Source organism: Thalassophryne amazonica, chromosome 2 (assembly GCF_902500255.1).
Source record: "Thalassophryne amazonica chromosome 2, fThaAma1.1, whole genome shotgun sequence".
Taxonomy (NCBI): Eukaryota; Metazoa; Chordata; class Actinopteri; order Batrachoidiformes; family Batrachoididae; genus Thalassophryne; species Thalassophryne amazonica.
In genome coordinates, this window is record NC_047104.1 from 107,692,882 (window position 1) to 107,710,023 (window position 17,142).

General features: G+C 40.6%; 1 protein-coding gene across 2 annotated transcripts in view; it reads right to left on the reverse strand.

The window, feature by feature from the left end:
• The window catches only part of dagla (diacylglycerol lipase, alpha), a 145,377-nt gene extending 128,459 nt beyond the window's left edge, over positions 1-16,918 (reverse strand). For both annotated transcript variants that reach the window (XM_034191390.1, XM_034191386.1), the window contains exon 1: positions 16,245-16,918. The gene's annotated coding sequence lies outside the window, so the exon portion shown is untranslated. The remainder of the gene's footprint in view (positions 1-16,244) is intronic.
• Positions 16,919-17,142: the final 224 nt, after the last annotated feature.

Sequence of the window (17,142 nt, forward strand, 5' to 3'; positions counted from 1 at the left end):
ACAAGATGGTCACGGATCCACAGAGCGATCCGTTTAGAAATGGTCGTTCAGCCTGTCGATGGAGCACAGCGCGCCACAGCTGCTGTGGGCCGTCCTTAAAGCGACAGTAACATCCCTTAATGTCTTTGAAGCCCATAAAATTTTCACCAAAAACCACCTGAATTTCTTGAATGGTGTCCACATGGATGTGCCTCACAGTTTCTAAAAAAAATTTGATCAAGCAAAGCAGCAGTCTCTCAGCCATTTCCCTGACAATGAAAATCCGCCGAGGGGGTGGACCACTCCTCACTCAAAGCCTGCTCACAGGCGAATGACGCAACCGACAGGTGTGAAAAAAAAAAATCACGCATGCGCATGAAGGTTCAAGGTTGGCTCACGCAAGCACACGTGATTCAAATCCATATGTTTTTTTGTTTTTTTTAAATAAGGTCGGATACTTTTCTAATAGACCTCGTATAATTGAAAGAAGGATGAATGGAAAAATGCAGAGGCATTCCTGATAAAAAAAATAAATAAAAATCTTCTGCAAGAAGATAAAGATGAAATGAGGCTGGACATTTTAGCAAGACCATGATCTCAAACACACAGCCAAGGAAACTCTCAATTGGTTTGAGAATGAAAATAAAGCTGCTGGAATGGCCTAGCAAATCACCTGACTTGAATCTAAAAAACAAAAACAAAAAAACTAAAGATCAGAGCTCACAGAAGAGGTCCACAGAACCTTCAGGATTTAAATGGATTGCATTTATATCGCGCTTTTCCATCTGCATCAGACAGTCAAAGCGCTTTACAATAATGCCTCACATTCACCCCGATGTCAGGGCGCTGCTATACAAGGTGCTCACTACACACTGGGAGCAACTAGGGGATTAAGGACCTTGCCCAAGGGGCCTTAGTGATTTGCCAGTCAGGCCCTCTTGGCTTAAGCCCAGCTCTTAACCTCCAGACCATCACCTCCTCTAAAGACTGTCTGTGTGGAAGAACGTGCCAAAAATCACACCTGAGTAATGTATGTAACTAGTTTACAGGAGTTGTGTTGAAGCTGTCATTACCAACAAAAGCTTTTGTACGAAGTAGAGCTGCGCAGTATATCCGATTTAACTGTTACAAGGTATAATTTTGGCCGATGGTAGAGATTTGGACAGACAGTGTGTTCAACAGAAAGTGGAAGAGAAGTAAGGCCAGGAACACTAGAGGTGGAATAAAACTGTTCTATCAGTCTGGTTGGAAGGAGAAATGCTGTTGAGTTATTTTAGGAAGAATATATTAAGAGTGTGTTGAAGGTTAAGTGAATGTCTGACAGGGTGATGAGTGTGAAGTTGGAAAGTAAACAGGTGATTATGAACATCATCAGTGCACATCCTCCACAGGCAGGTTGTGAGATGAAGGAAAAAAAACTTCTGGAGCAAATTAGATGTGGTAAAGAGGGCACCCAAGCACAAATGAGTGGTGAATGGAACACACTTGGATGGGCATGTTGGTGAAAGGAACAGAGGCAGTGAGGAAGTAATGGGTAGACATGGTGTCGAGAAGAGGAATGTGGAAAGGCAGATGGTGGTAGACTTTGCAAAGAAAAAGGGGAGTGGAAATCAGCAGTCCTGAATACTTATTTAAAGAAGGAGAAGGAGCACAGGGAGGCCTTCCTCCCTGCAGCCTTCCTCTAAGAGTGGAGGAAGGCTACATTCACATCTACTACATTGTAGTAGATGAAACCGACTGCAAGGTGGTAGCAGAGGAGAGTGTAGCTAGACAACACTGAATGGTGGTATGATGGATTATTTCAGAGTGAAAAAGAAGAAGAGTGTGACAGCTGTACCATGGACCAGATGACGGAAGCTGAAGGAGGAAGACTGTAGTGTGAAACACAGGGCACAGGTGAGACAGGTAATGGATGGAAGTGAAGTCATTTTGGAGAACTGGCAAAGAACTACAAATGTGGTGAAGGAGACAGCTAGGAAAGTGCAGGGTGTGTCATCTAGACAGAGGAAGAAAGAAAGAGGCTTGGTGGTGGAATGAAGATGTTCAGGAAAGTATAAGGAAAGAGAGGTTGAGAAAAAAAGAATTGGGATAGTGTGAAAGATGATGAAAGTCGACAGGAGTACAAGCAGATGTGGTGTAAGGTGAAAAGAGAAGTGGCAGAGGCTAAGGAAAACGCATATCGTGAGCTGTATATGAAGCTGAATACTAAAGGAGAAAAGGACTCGTACTGATTGGCCAGACAAAAAGGACAAAGCTGGAAAGGATGTGCAGCAGGTTAGAGTGATAAAAGATGCAGATAACATGCTCACAAGTGAGGGGAGCGAGTTGAGAATATGGAGAGAGTATTTTGAGGAGCTGATGAACAAAGAATAAGACACAAAAGACAAGGTGATGTGGAGAGAGTAAATCAGGAAGTGCATGAAGTTGGACAGATGACGTTCAAGTGGAAGTATGGAAATGTTTAGGAGAGATGACAGTGGAGTTTTTAAACCAGATAGTTTAATATAATCTTGGAAAGTAAGAGGATGCCCGAGGAGTGGAGAAGTGTGCTGGTTCTGATTTTTAAGAACAAGGATAATGTGCAGTGATGCAGTAACTACAGAAGCATAAAATTGATCAGCCACAGCATGAAGTTACGGGAAAGTAGTGGAAGCTAGGCTTAGAAAAAAAGTGAAGCTCTATGAGCAGCAATATGGCTTCATGCCAAGAAAGAGCACTATGGATACAATGTTTGCTCTCAGAGTGCAGCTGGATAAGCATAGAGAATGCCAGGCGTTACATTGTACATTTGTGGATTTAGAGGAAGCTTGTGACAGGTTGCTAAGAGAAGAATTGTGGTACTGTATGAGGAAGTCTGGAGTGACAGACGTATGTAAGGGTGGTACAGGATATGTACAAGGACACTGTGCCAGCAGTTAGATGCACAGTAGAAATGACAGATGCATTCAAGGTGGAATTACATCACACAGCAGCTCTGAGCTCTTGTTTGCTGCTGAAAGAGGAAGAAGAGATCTGCATCAGTCATCAATATTGCCATGTTGATAATTTTGTTTTTTGGAAAAACATCTTATCGAGCTCATTTGCCCTAGAATACATGCTTAAAAGCAGCAAGGCTAAAATTAAAGTGATATTTATAACTGCACAAGAGACAAACTAAAATTCTGTACATGTACCATACACAGCAGAAGGCCAAGCTACTGATTTTTCTGTTAAGTTTCATTTTCCTTGCAATGCTTTGAATTCACATTTCATCTCCCTTATGAGACATTAACACAGAGATTGCTGCTTTTCAGTTTTAGTTTTTGTGACGTATGCTACCACCTCACTAAAAAAAAAAAAAAGAAAAAAAAAAGATATTGCATTAAATGTTCCTATTATCCTGACATTCACATTTTGCGAACCTGGTTAAAAACTGTGCTTTTGAAGCTGCTTTTGTGCATGATTAGTGGCATGAAACTCCTGAGTGAATGAACAACTTTTGTGTAATCCATCAATACGGAACGTGCAGATTGAAAAGAAATGTGATGTAATAGAGGAAATCTGAGCTCAGATTCGGATTCAGCATAAAATTACCCTAAATCAGTTAAAGTACATGCAAAAATTTTTTTATTTTTTTTACCTGTGTTATGAAAATAGTCGTTTGTGACAGCCCTAGTGGTAATTAGGATGGGTATCAGCAAATTCAACTATGTACATAAAACAGAAATGGGGAAAAAGAGGCCGGAATTAAATTAACAGAAGATGATTGGCTAAATATATGTAAAACTATCACGACAACCTCAAGCTCAGATTTGTGGAGAGAATTTATGTGGAAGAACACAATGAGATATTTTACAACACCTAAAATCAAAGAACATCAGACCAAAAGTCATATACAGGGCAATTGTTGGAGGAATTGTGGACAGTCATCAGCTGGACATTACCACATATTCTGGAATTGCCCCAAAATCGCCACCTATTGGGCAGACATAATAAAAATAATCAAGACTGTAACCAGACTTCAAATACATGAAACTTTCAGTGTATTTTAGGAAATATACCTACCGGGATGAGAAAAAAGGATGGTTACCTCCTTCAGATATTACAGGCAGCCAGCAAAAAAGCACCCCCCACCCTTAGAGAATGGATGAACATTGTTAACGAAATATACAAGATGGAAAAAATAACTTTTTCTCTGAGACAATCTTTGGACAAAGGGGAACTGTTTTGGGAAAAATGGACATCATATATTTACTCTTGATATAAGCAATTGTTTAATGACACAGACATACATAGAGATGATGCAACGTATGATGGCTTTCAATATCTTTATTTCTAAATGTATCTTATTTTTGGTAAAAAATCGGTCTATTATGTTGTTTAATTATGATGTGTTTTCTTTGTTATGTCTGAAAAAACTAAAACTTAAAGTTTAAAAAAAAATTAGGATGGGTATCGAGAACTGGTTCTTTTCAAGAATTGTTAAGAAATGATTCGATTCACCAACATCAATAGCCTTTTTGCTTAACGAGTCCCTTATCAGTCTTTCAGAGCAGCTGTTGTTTTTGAGGGTGTTTGTTGGGAAAATGATCATTTCTTTATGATAATTGCAGACCTGCTGCAGGGTCTGCAAATCAACCGCTTCTGTAACGGCTCACCTTTGAAGCTTGAACCAACGAAGCAGTGCTCCGACCTGCTGCTTCATTGGTTCTCTGCTTCGATGCTTTTCAGAAGTGGCAAGTCTGTTTCTTAACCCCTCTCAAAGCCATTTAAAGATGCAAGAAACGAGAACAGTCCTCTGTTTCGTTCAGCTCCAAACACTGCGCCGCTCTCTGCTGAGTCAAGTTAGAGTCCAGCTGGAATTAATAACTTCAAAGCAAATAGCCGTTTTAAATCAACTGACACCTCTTTCCAAATGTAATACAAACAAACTACAAATCACCGAAAACATTTTTTCCTCCCAAAATGAGATGTCCTATGTTCTTTATGAATTACACTGATGTTGACTTGCAGCGCAGCTGGCTGAGCTCAGCTCAGAGGCTATGGACTTACATTTGTGCCATTAATGTCTGAAAGGAAATGCTTTTGACAAAACTACAGATTTTGTTTATTTTTATTTATGTCCAGAGATCAAGGATCCAGTGACCAATTTCATATTTATTTACTTTAAGACTCAATAAAATGTTGTTGAAATAGAAAACATGTAAAGCCTACTTTTAGTATACAGAAAACTCACAGGAGTTATTGATAACGGAATCGGATCGATAAAATCTTATAAATACCCATCACTAGTGGTAACTGTACTTATTTCGTTACAACTTTCCGTTCATGACACAGAAGTCAAGCCACAGCTAGGGACACAATTATGCAAAATTTGACACTGCACAACAATGCATGGTAAACTGATTGAACAATATTCAATTTAGCTGATTTCAATTGATAGTCAATAGTAGAATAAATGTGTCATTCATAGCTGTGTAGATTCAAAACAGTGAGGTTCTAGATGATATGTCACGAGCATTGATGCCGGTTACTCTAATCTGACCACTTTTTTCAGTAACAAGTAGACTAATCTAACATGTTAATCTTTCTAATTCAGTAATCAGATTAAAGTTATTTCTCCAAGACACTGTGCGGTAATTATTTTTGTATTGCAGGTCAGATCACAGCATTAAAACTCCCGTGGGCAGGGGGAGGTCGGGTTTGACTGAACCGCCCACTTCGCCCACTTTCAGCTAGCTGCAAGCTTTTCATCTGCGGTTTTGTGAAACAGCTCGGAGTTAAAAAACACAGAAGTCATCTCTCAAACTGCACTGAGCTTTACAAAGACATTTTTTTCCTTTTCTTTAAAACCCTGTGCCGCTCTGACTGTCCTCGCTAAAAATAGCTGAAGACCTGGGACGCATTAACAACTACTAATGCTTTTTTGCCCACCCGAATGCATGAAGTCTCTTTCTGAGGACAGCATGGTGTAAAAAATACTGATAAAACTTTACCTGTCAATCTGGTCATTATGTATTCTTCCTGCTCAGACAGCAAACCACAGATGAATCCAGACAGAAAAAGGGCGTGATTAAAGGCCCAATTATGAAGACATTTTTTTCATACTACTAATAGTACTTAGTATCTTTGAGCCAAAATACATAAGCATACCAAACGGCAAGTGCCAAACCAAAGATTTTCTATTGAGTTCAGGTCTGGAGACCGGCCACGCCACTCCAGGACCTTGAAATGCTTCTTACAGAGCCCCTCCTTAGTTGCCCTGGCTGTGTTTGGGGTCACTGTCATGCTGGAAGACCCAGCCATGACCCATCGTCAATGCTCTTACTGAGGGAAGGTTGTTTGCCAAAATCTTGTGACCCCATCCATCCTCCCTTCAATATGGTGCAGTCGTCCTATCCCCTTTGCAAGAGCACCCACAGAGTATGATGTTTCCACCCCCATGCTTCATGGTTGGGATGGTTTTCTTAGGGTTGTTCTCATCCTCTAAACATGGTAAGTGGAGTTGATTCCAAAAAACTCTATTCTGGTCTCATCTGACCACACGACCTTCTCCCATGCCTCCTCTGGATCATTCACATGGTCACTGGTGAACTTCAAATGGGCCTGGACATGTGCTGGCTTGAGCAGGGGGACCTTGCTGCCCTGCAGGATTTTAAACCATGACAACATCATGTGTTACTAATGTAATTTTTGTGACTGTGGTCCCAGCTCTCTTCAGGTCATTGACCAGGTCCTCCTGTGTAGTTCTGAGCTGTCTCAGAATCATCCTTACCCCACAAAGTGAGATCTTGCATGGAATCCCAGACCGAGGGAGATTGACAGTCATCTTGTGTTTCTTCCACTTTCTAATAAATAATCATAACAGTTGTTGTCTTCTACCAAGCTGCTTGCCTGTTGTCCTGTAGTCCATCCCAGCCTTGTGCAGGTCTACAGTTTTGTCCCTGGTGTCCTTAGACAGCTCTTTGGTCTTGGCTATGGTGGACAGGTTGGAGTCGTGAACAGGTGTCTTTTATACAGGTAACAAGTTCAAACACGTGCAATTAATACAGGTAAAGAGTGCAGAATAAGAGGGCTTCTTAAAGAAAAACTAACAGGTCTGTGAGAGCCAGAATTCTTGCTGGTTGGTAGGGGGTCAAATACTTATTTTCTGCAATAAAATGCAAATTAATTATTAAAAAAAATAAATAAATAAATCATACAATGTGATTTACTGGATTTTTTTTTTTTTAGATTCTGTCTCTCACAATTGAAGTGTACCTACGATAAAAATTACAGACCTCTCCATTCTTTGTAGGTGGGAAAACCTGCAAAACTGACAGGGGGTCAAATACTTATTTTCCCCGCTGTATATATATAAGTTGTGTCTTTGTGGCTTCTCTCACTTGTCAAAAACTAAATGTCCATGCTGGAAGAAGACAACTGCCTACCTGACACAGATTTACCATAAAGTACCACACTGTTTGGATTTCTGAATGATTGATATAAATGAAGTCTAAGAAATATTCACTGAGTTGGAAATGTTCACGTATTCATCCTCTGACATTTCCCAAGAAAACTGGCTGTAAATATTATTAACTAATTCTTCCATTAACAATAAACTGCCCTGTCCCAACCTTTTTTTCTTGGAAAATGCTGCAGGCCTCAAATGTAGGAATGGATATATATTAACAAAAATAGAAATAAAGCTGACTTCACAAAACATGAAATATGTTGGTTTCATACAGTCTGCAGTTACAGAAATAGAAGACAAAGTAAATGTCAGGATCATTACATGTCCATCACCACCACATTTTGAAAAACTATAAGACCACAGGCCATGCATTCTTTATGTTTTGTGTCTTTTAGTGAAGTTTTTTTTTTTTTTTGGATTAAGGCAATAAGTGTCTCCCTGTATTACCACAGATGAACAGTTTCTGTTGTCACATCTTCTGCAATAAAACTGCAGAACACCAAAGCATAAAAACTAAAAGAAGGTAAGTAGGTGTGATAAATATTTAATCTGAATCTCAGTCCCAGAAAATGCTGAAATGTAATGATTTTTCTATTTCAGCTGCAATTCTTATGTTGGAAGATTAAAGTTAAAGTACTTACAAACAAAAGACGTATGACACGTTTTTATTAAGTGACAAGTCAGAGCAAAGTATATGTGATAAATATTTAATTTGAATCTCACGCACGGGTTGTCCGGACAACCATCCATCCATCCATTTTCTTCCGCTTTATCCGGAGTCGGGTCGCGGGGGCAACAGCTCAAGCAAAGCCTCCCAGACCTCCTGATCCACACACACCTCCCCCAGCTCCTCCAGGGGAACCCCAAGGCGTTCCCAAGCCAGCCGAAAGACGTAGTCCCTCAAGCGTGTCCTGGGTCCTTACTTAAACTCCTACACTTGAGGCAAGGACACTCCACCGACCTGAAGAGGGCAAAGCACCTTTTTAAGGGTCGAGAACCATGGCCTCGAATTTGGAGGTGCTGATTTTCATCCCGGACGCTTCACACTCGGCTGCAAACCGCCCCAGTGCACGCTGAAGGTCCTGATTTGACGAAGCCAACAGAACCACATCATCCGCAAACAGCAGAGACGAGATTTGGTGGTTCCCAAACCAGACCCCCTCTTCACCCTGGCTGCGCCTCGAAATTCTGTCCATAAAGATAATGAACAGAACCGGTGAAAAGGGCAGCCCTGGCGGAGGCCAACGTGCACTGGAAACAAGTTTGACTTACTACCGGCGATGCAAACCAAGCTCCTGCTCTGGTCGTACAGGGACTGGATAGCCCTTAGCAAAGGACCCCAGATCCCATACTCCGGACAACCAGCTTTTCCTACAGGACAAGTAAACTGCCAGGGTTACTTGCCCTAATGACAAGTACACTAAAAAGCTTAATGTCAATGCCTGATTTTATATATATATATATATATACATACATATATATATATACATACATATATATATATATACATACATATATATATATATATATATACATACATACATACATACACACACACACACACATATACATACATACATGATGCATACCAGGTGGTCAAGAGTAGATCGAGGCAATATAGGGCATAAAAAAATTATACACAAACACACGCACACCAGAGTGCCGACAGCATTCGGTGTGAAATTCTGTCTGAAGAGGGGGTGGGCCGACGCATGGGTACGACCAATATTGCATGTGTCAGAATGCACGTCAATTAAATGTCTGATTTCATTACAAATAAAAAAGCAAATCACAAATAACTCACCCATTTGTGCCTATCTTTGACTGTACAAATCCTTTTCTCATTCATTAAATGTGTTCCCTGTCAGCTGATGATGTCCAGCGAGTGCGTCATCAAGTAGTGTGCCTGCTCAAAGCCGAGAGGACATATGACAGAGAACTTTCCCAATGCACATCCTGTACTGTATTGTCCTGTACTTATTTATACCTTACCAGTAGACATCTTGTCAATGTTAAGCTGCTTTCTCATGTCACAGCAGAATTCCATTGGCAGCAGCAGACTGCAGGTGACGTGAGGCTCGGCGTCCACCAGCAGTCGGTGTTAGTCCACTCATTCCATCAGAACCCAAAATCCACAGACAACTGACGCATTAGAAAATGTTTGCTGTCGGACAAGTCATTGATTGACATCAGTTTCCATACGCATCTCAAAGAGTTAGAATATCGTGAAAAGGTTATTTTTTGTCAGCTATATCAGCAAGCAAAAGTTTTACATATTCTAGTTTCAACACAGAGAAACTAAAATGTTTCAGTCTATTTTAGAATATTTGATTTCAAGTCACTCTTTATGCAGCATGAATACTATCAATCTCTCAAATCTGGTTCAGTGTACACAATCATAATAATGGGGAAGACACTCGCAGACACCGTCCACAGGGAGGTTAAGCCACTGGAGGTCACTGCTGAAATATCTGGATGTTCAGAGTTCTGGATCAAAGCATAGTCATGGAAAGTTGACTAGAGAGGAAAAGTGTGATCGGAAAAGACGCACTAGCAACTGGGATGATCACAGCCTTGAGAAGATTGTTAAGCAAAACCTATTTCAGAACTTTGGAGAGCATCAGAAGGAGAAGACTGAGGCTGTAGTCAGTGTATCAAGAACCAAAATGCACAGATGTGTGCAGGAAATGGGCTATGTGTTGTATTCCTGATTCCAAGCTACTCCTGAAGCAGAGAAAATGACAGAAATGTCTTACCTGGGCTAAAAAGAACATTGCTCAGTATGCCAAAATCCTCTTTTCTGATGAAAGCAAATTTAGCATTTCATTTGGAAATCAACATTCCAGAGTCTGGAGAAGGAGTGGAAAGACGCAGAATCCAACTGCTTGACGTTTCAACAGTCAGTGATGATTTGGCACTGTGTCATCTGCTGGGGTTGGTCCACTGTGTTTTAACACGTCCAACGTTAACCCAGCTGTCTAGTGTCTAGGAGGTTTTAGAGTACTTCATGCTTTCATCTACTGACAAGTGTTACGGAAAATCTAGTTTCCTTATCCAGCAGGACTTAGCACATGTCCACAGTGCCAAAACTTCTACAAACAGGTTTGCTGACCATGTTGTTACTATACTTGATTATCCACATAGACAATCCCTCATAGATTTCCTATGGGGTACTGTAAAGAGGAAGATTAAAGATGCCAGATCCAACAATACAGATGACATGAGGCCATAACTCTGGTAAAATGGACCCAACTCAAACGATATAATAAAATGCATACTACAAACCTATAACAAGGACTTGTACCAAGTTACACGAAATTTCTCCTAAAAAAATATGAGTAGTTCATTTCAGAAGACTTACACCCTTTTTCGGACAGACGGACGGAGCAACAGGCAGGCAGATGGAAACTGCCACAACATAATCCCCCTTTTATGTATTAAAACTACGCAGAATATGTAAAATTTTTGCTCTCAGAAATACCTGACAAAAAATATTTAACTTTTTCACAATATTCAGTTTTTTTTTTTAGATGCACTTCTCAATCAATCACAGCATGTGACTCTTTGTCGCAACTCTAGGACTGCAAACCATCAAACACGTCAATTGTCATGCAACTGTCAAATCTCCGGATCCATCTCTCCCATTCTTGGGGTTTCGAAACATCTAACGCCTCTGGAGGTTGAATCACAAACACTGCATTTGGAGGTGCATTAGCAAGGTTAGCTGCCAGCTGGAGAGACTGTGCAACTTCTTCTTCTTGCCGTTCACGGACAACTAGACTTTTCAAACTCTCCCACTACCTTTCCTCTGCTTCTCACCACTGCTCACTGTTTTTGACACCATGTCGTGTTATGCGTGAGTGATTCTAGCATATGGTTCTTTATGTTTATTAACATCCGAGCCTTTATTTAGCTCTTGCAGCACAACTGAAATTGTAGTGTCTTAACCTTCACAAAGCTAGCCATTTTGCATCACCACTCATCGCTTCATAGTGGAGTGGAGTAGAGAAGAATTTTCTTTCAATAAAACAGATCAAATCTAGGCTTGCATCTCCGATGCGCCTTCTGCTGAATTGTAGCTAAACTTTCAAGTTTTCTTAAAAAATATCATGGCCTAATTAAGTTAATTCCAGAGCTATTTTGTATATTCAGGCTGACAAAGAAGGACCTTTAGACACCATAATGCAAAAGCTTCAGGGGGGCTGTGACCCCCCTGGGTGCGCCACCGGGGCACCGCCTAAGCACCGCCCAAACCCCCAGCTTTTTAAAGGTGATTTTTCCATCCCATTAGGGCAATTCCACCAAATATTCCATTTCCTAGAATCTTACAAAATGTGAAAACATCAGTTACATTTCCATTGAAGACACACTAAGGGGTGATAAAACAAAGTGTTTTCAAATCCTTGCATCTGAAGCCACCTATAACAGATTCTGAAGTTGATGCAAAATGTATGACTCTATCAATGTGAAAAAGTGATATTTCATATCATCATCAGAAGACACTATCAATAAGGCTCAATCTTTTTTAGAAATTAAACCTTATGATGTGCCAGCTCACAAAACTAGTAGTTAATTGCATGATATATTCCTGTTTTTGTGACATGAGGAAGAATTTAGATAACCTATAGATGTAACGTAAGTCACAAAAATTCTATTTACTGTGCCCCAAAAAAATATTACATCAAAGGTACTGCTCTTAAGAATTTTTCCTCTTTATGGGGGATGTTTCAAAACAATAAATTGAACAGTTCTGTAATTCATCACAGAAGGGGCACAAGCAAGGTTTAATTCTTGTAACACAAGTCACATGTAATGTAAGTCACGCCATATAACGTAAGTCACAACATTTTTAGGATGTCCTATGACTGTTATGTTTTGTTTTTTGATGACCTGGGCTAATGAACACTCCAAGCATATTGTAGCTTATCTTCTTAACAAAAGATGGCAGCACCAAGCAGCATCTTGTCCATGCCCAGGAGACCTTGGTAGCATATGTAGATAGTCTACTCAAAGATTTACCACCAGCCATCAAAACAGTATCCATTTGGTCAGATGGTCCGTCCTCGCAATTCAAAAATTGGTATGTGGCAGCTGCAATTGAAGCTCCTGAGAAGAAGCACGAGAAAAACAGACACTTTAGCCATGCCAGCAGCAGAAGTAGTCACTATGTCAAAAGGGAGTTTTTCCTTCCCACTGTCGCCATGCTTGCTCACAGGGGGACGTTTTGACCGTTGGGGTTTTTCCGTAATTATTGTATGGCTTTGCCTTACAATATAAAGCGCCTTGGGGCAACTGTTTGTTGTGATTTGGCGCTATATAAATAAAATTCATTTGATGTCATGTGATGAGATTGAAGACCATAATCAATCTAATGGGGCTTCAACATGTCTTTGACACTGCCCCACCTGTTACTGGCATCAAGGACATCCACTGCATGAAAATGTAAGGGAATAAGCTTAGTACCTTCTTCCTAACAACTGACATGACTGATGCAGAAAAAGTCGGAGAGCCTGAGCATGCTGAGATTCAGAAGGAACAAAGCCTCAATGGATCGACAGTCAAAATCAAAGGTTGGTGTGTCATTGAATACGATGGGTCCTTGTTTCCTGGTGAAGTAAGAAAAATAGTGGGAGAGAAATACGAGGCATCAGCAATAATTAAAGCTGGAAAGGGTGGCTACTGGAAGTTTCCAACTAATGCTGCTGGGAAAATTGAGGAAGATCAAGAGGAAGTTGGAAGTTCCTTGCTGTGTCAACTTGTGTGGACTATACAAATTCTGTGGTTTCAATTAACTGTTTCTAAACATTTATGCTTCATTCAACCTGATGTACTGACTCAGATGTCAGAGAAGTACCTAGAATGTGAACATATACGTCAATGACATGAATTCTGTTGTAATGATATTTTGACCTATTTGTATCAATACATTAAGCAATGTAGATTAAGCCTTGTTTTTTAGCAAATTATCTACTTAGAAAAGCTATATTTTGTCTTAAGAGTAGTAGAACACATGATCTGGGATGTTTGAATCACAAATACTAACATAAAACCAGAGATTAAGGGTATAATTACCAAGTGAACAAAATGTAACGCAAGTCACAGCAGCGCAAGTCACGCACAAATGTGACTTTTTATTTTTCCTGATAATTTTTTTTTCAATCTTTTGTTGGTTTTAGTTAATGTAATCCATAATCATACCAATTATACGAGACATTATGATGGTGCTCTAGCACTCTGAAGAGCAATTATCAATTTGTAATTGTGATTTTGTCAAGTGGGAAAAAAATGTAACGTAAGTCACAAAAATGTAAATGGTAATTGCATGATAATTATTATGTCCAAATTCATGGTTACTGTTTTACAAACAGCTACACATTCACACTATATGCATGTTAAAAAAAATGCATTAAAACATATAAATAGGTGAGCTAGAGTTAAAGTGTCCTGACTTTCATTAAAAATGTAACATAAGTCACATGGAATTGCCCATTACTCTGCTAAAAAATCCTGGTGCAAACCCTGAATCCAACATATTTGCATGAAAGTGAGACTACTTATATAAGGTTATAGATGTGTTTTGTGCAGGGACTGGTTTCAGGTGATGTGACTGTTCTAACAGTCAGATGTCTGTCACCTCCACTGATTTTCTTTCTTATATCTAATTGTTTTTGCATAGTATTTATAGGCGTTTTTTATAGCTTATATCTCAGTTGACATTGTTTTGACCCCAAAATCCTTAGATGCAAAAGCAAAGGTTTGCAAATGCACAGCTTTTTGAGGCAAGTGTAAACAAAATATAGGAATGAATTAAAAAAAAAAAAAAACATATCCTACAAGGAATTTATTGCATTATCAACCAGCACTGATAAATCTTTTAGGATGAAATAACAAAACTGGCAACTCCTGAACATGTAAAGATATAAAAATTATGTATTTAAAAATCAGAAAAAAGGAAGTCCAATTATCTCCACTTGAAGACCAGAATTATTTGCTCTTCATGCATTTCTTCACATGGTGTGTCAACATTGTTTGAAATTTCAGTGAACTTCATAAAGCTGTTGCAGAGTTGCACTTAATGCCCATGTCACACCATGACACATCAAGGAAACATATGAGGTGCAATACAAATTTTGGATTTCTGTTTGTGTTTGTTCTACTATGGTCATTTGCAATATTAGTTCCTTGTCAGCTGATGTTTGTCGAGTCCATCAAAAAGTTTTGTGCATGCTCAAAACTTTGAGCAGAAATCTTTCCTGCTTCCATTTACAATACTCATGTGTTTATATCCTACAGCTGTCCAGTACTTCAAACTGGGCTTCTGACTGGCCAAAGCTCTGGTGCGGGGTGTGAATTCTGCACGAGCAGTAAGAGGACAGTACCAGAAGCAGCAACATGTAGTGCAGCTGTTCATTTAGCTAAGGTCACTGATGAAAAAGACAGCACAGCTGTGTGCTTTTTTGTCGTATCTGGACTTCAGACTGCACTTGATGGATTCTCTTGGAGAGGAGGCACTCCGGCATTATCTGATGTCCTCACTGCTGCAGCCACACTGAACACGAGCACAGCTGTCTGCTAGATTCTATCCACATCTGCAATCAGACCTCAGCGAATCCCACTCAAACCCAGCTTCCCCAAGCATGCATATATGTCTTGAAACTGGGAAAATCCTTCTACTAAATGCAGCAACAGTAACAATTAGTTTGCTCTATTCATTATGGTGTGATACAGCCTTAAGAAAGCAATATTATAAAGCCCAATGGAATTACAGAAACATCCAATGTAGTCCAACTTCTAATTGTGGGCAAGCCACATACATCAGCAACTGCTGCTCCCTCTGTTCAGACGGAGGTGGAAGCAACACCCTGGAATTACAGGTGTTTGCACAAGACACTATAATTTATGGCATAATGCAGGAAAAAGCCATGGACTGTATATCACGAAACACTGATAGAGGACTGCAACTATGAATGATATACATCATGTTCACTTTTTCCATTACATTGCACAAAATACAATGTAAAACCTTAGACATGTTCAAGAGGTGGAAACCGTAGAACCTTAAGTCAACTGTGGAACATCCTAGGCCGTTTCACTGTGAGCTCAAACAAAGTAGACATGACTTACTTTGGGGTTATTTGTCCAGAAGATGCTGTGATGGGACCATGACTGAAATTTAAAAACGTGTGACCCACTAAAGTGGGTCATGTGATGACATCATTGCGCTCGACCAATCACAGCTTGTTCCGGACAAATAGCCGAAGTCCTCATCCTGTCAGAAATTTACCTTAATTTGGATCGAATGGTGTGTGAGGTATATTGATATATATCTAATAACAAGGCAACGGGGTGTATCTGATTTACGTCCACAAAGTTGTGGATTTGCATTCTGAATATCTGCTAAATATGAGATAAGAAATGGTTAATACTTAACGGTTAAACACACACACACACACACACACACACACACACACACTGAATCAGGTATCTATAAAATGTCATGTGAGCAAAAAGACCCAACTTTAGACGTTTGCACATGGTAGTGCAAACACCGGAAAAGGAAAAATACCAATTTCTGGGGGAGGATAATCAAGTCTGTCATCAAGTTCAACTGCACAAATATTTCAGAGTTTTGCTGTTGCGAACACACCGCCTTTGGGCTTCGTGACCTGACAACATTTGAACATGAGCTGGCTTATAAAAATGCCTAACAGTTGCTGCAGCAGTGTAATTAGTTTGCAGGGTGCGCCGGTTCCCGTGGCCGTGCTCGCTGGGTCACACCGTGCGTGCCGCAGCGTGCTGCTTGCGGTGTGTGCGTGTACACAGTTCGACTCACCTGTATTTTGACGACGCCTCGTCAAGACCCACTGCATCGGTTCGGCTCGCTCTCCCATATCCTTCCGCCTGCCGCTCCGCCTCAGCCTCGCTCGGCCCGACGGCGGGTAGATTCTCGAACGTCCTCACGAGACAGATGTGACGCTTATATGAACCGCGGAGACGTCATTACAGCAGACGGATAAACGGACCCAGCGGCATCAAATTAAACCGGGAGCTCCCTCGGCTTCTGTCGGCTGTCACGCGCACACGACACATAAAAAAATAAAATTAATCACACGGACGTTTTCTAATGAGACTGTTGTCGGCTGTGGCAGATTAACGACCGTGTGTCATCTTCATACCCCTGCTGTACCTCTGCAAAAAAAACAAAAGGAATAAGTGGTCCCTCGGATTTAAAGAACAGCACGAACTCGTTTCTCGCGTTGCGTACGTAACCGGACAACTCCCGAAGCTCGCGCGGACAGCAGCTAATATGAGAAGAAAAAAAAAAAAGAGAGAGAGAGGCATTTCCCGTATAACCGCTGGCCCATCCCCTCGGATATTTCGCCCACTTCACGGTACGTACGTATAGGTTATTCCCTTCCGTTTTGCGCTGCGTAATTTGCGCAGTGTGTTTGTTTACGTGCACCTGATTCGCTTCATTCACTGCAGTGATCCGGAGAAAGAGCGCCCCTGGTGGTTTGTGAAGAGCAAAGAATGCTCCAGAGAGCGCTGGTTCAGACAAGAGAAGTCACCTCCCACCCGCGCCGTAGACATCCCATAACCCGCGCCCCTACTTATTCTTTCGGATTTATTAGCGGTTTACAAACCAACACGGTGCATTACCGCCACCAACTGTGTGAGTGTGGCGCATCAATCGCGTTATATAATGATGTAATGGGGAGATAAGGGAGGGG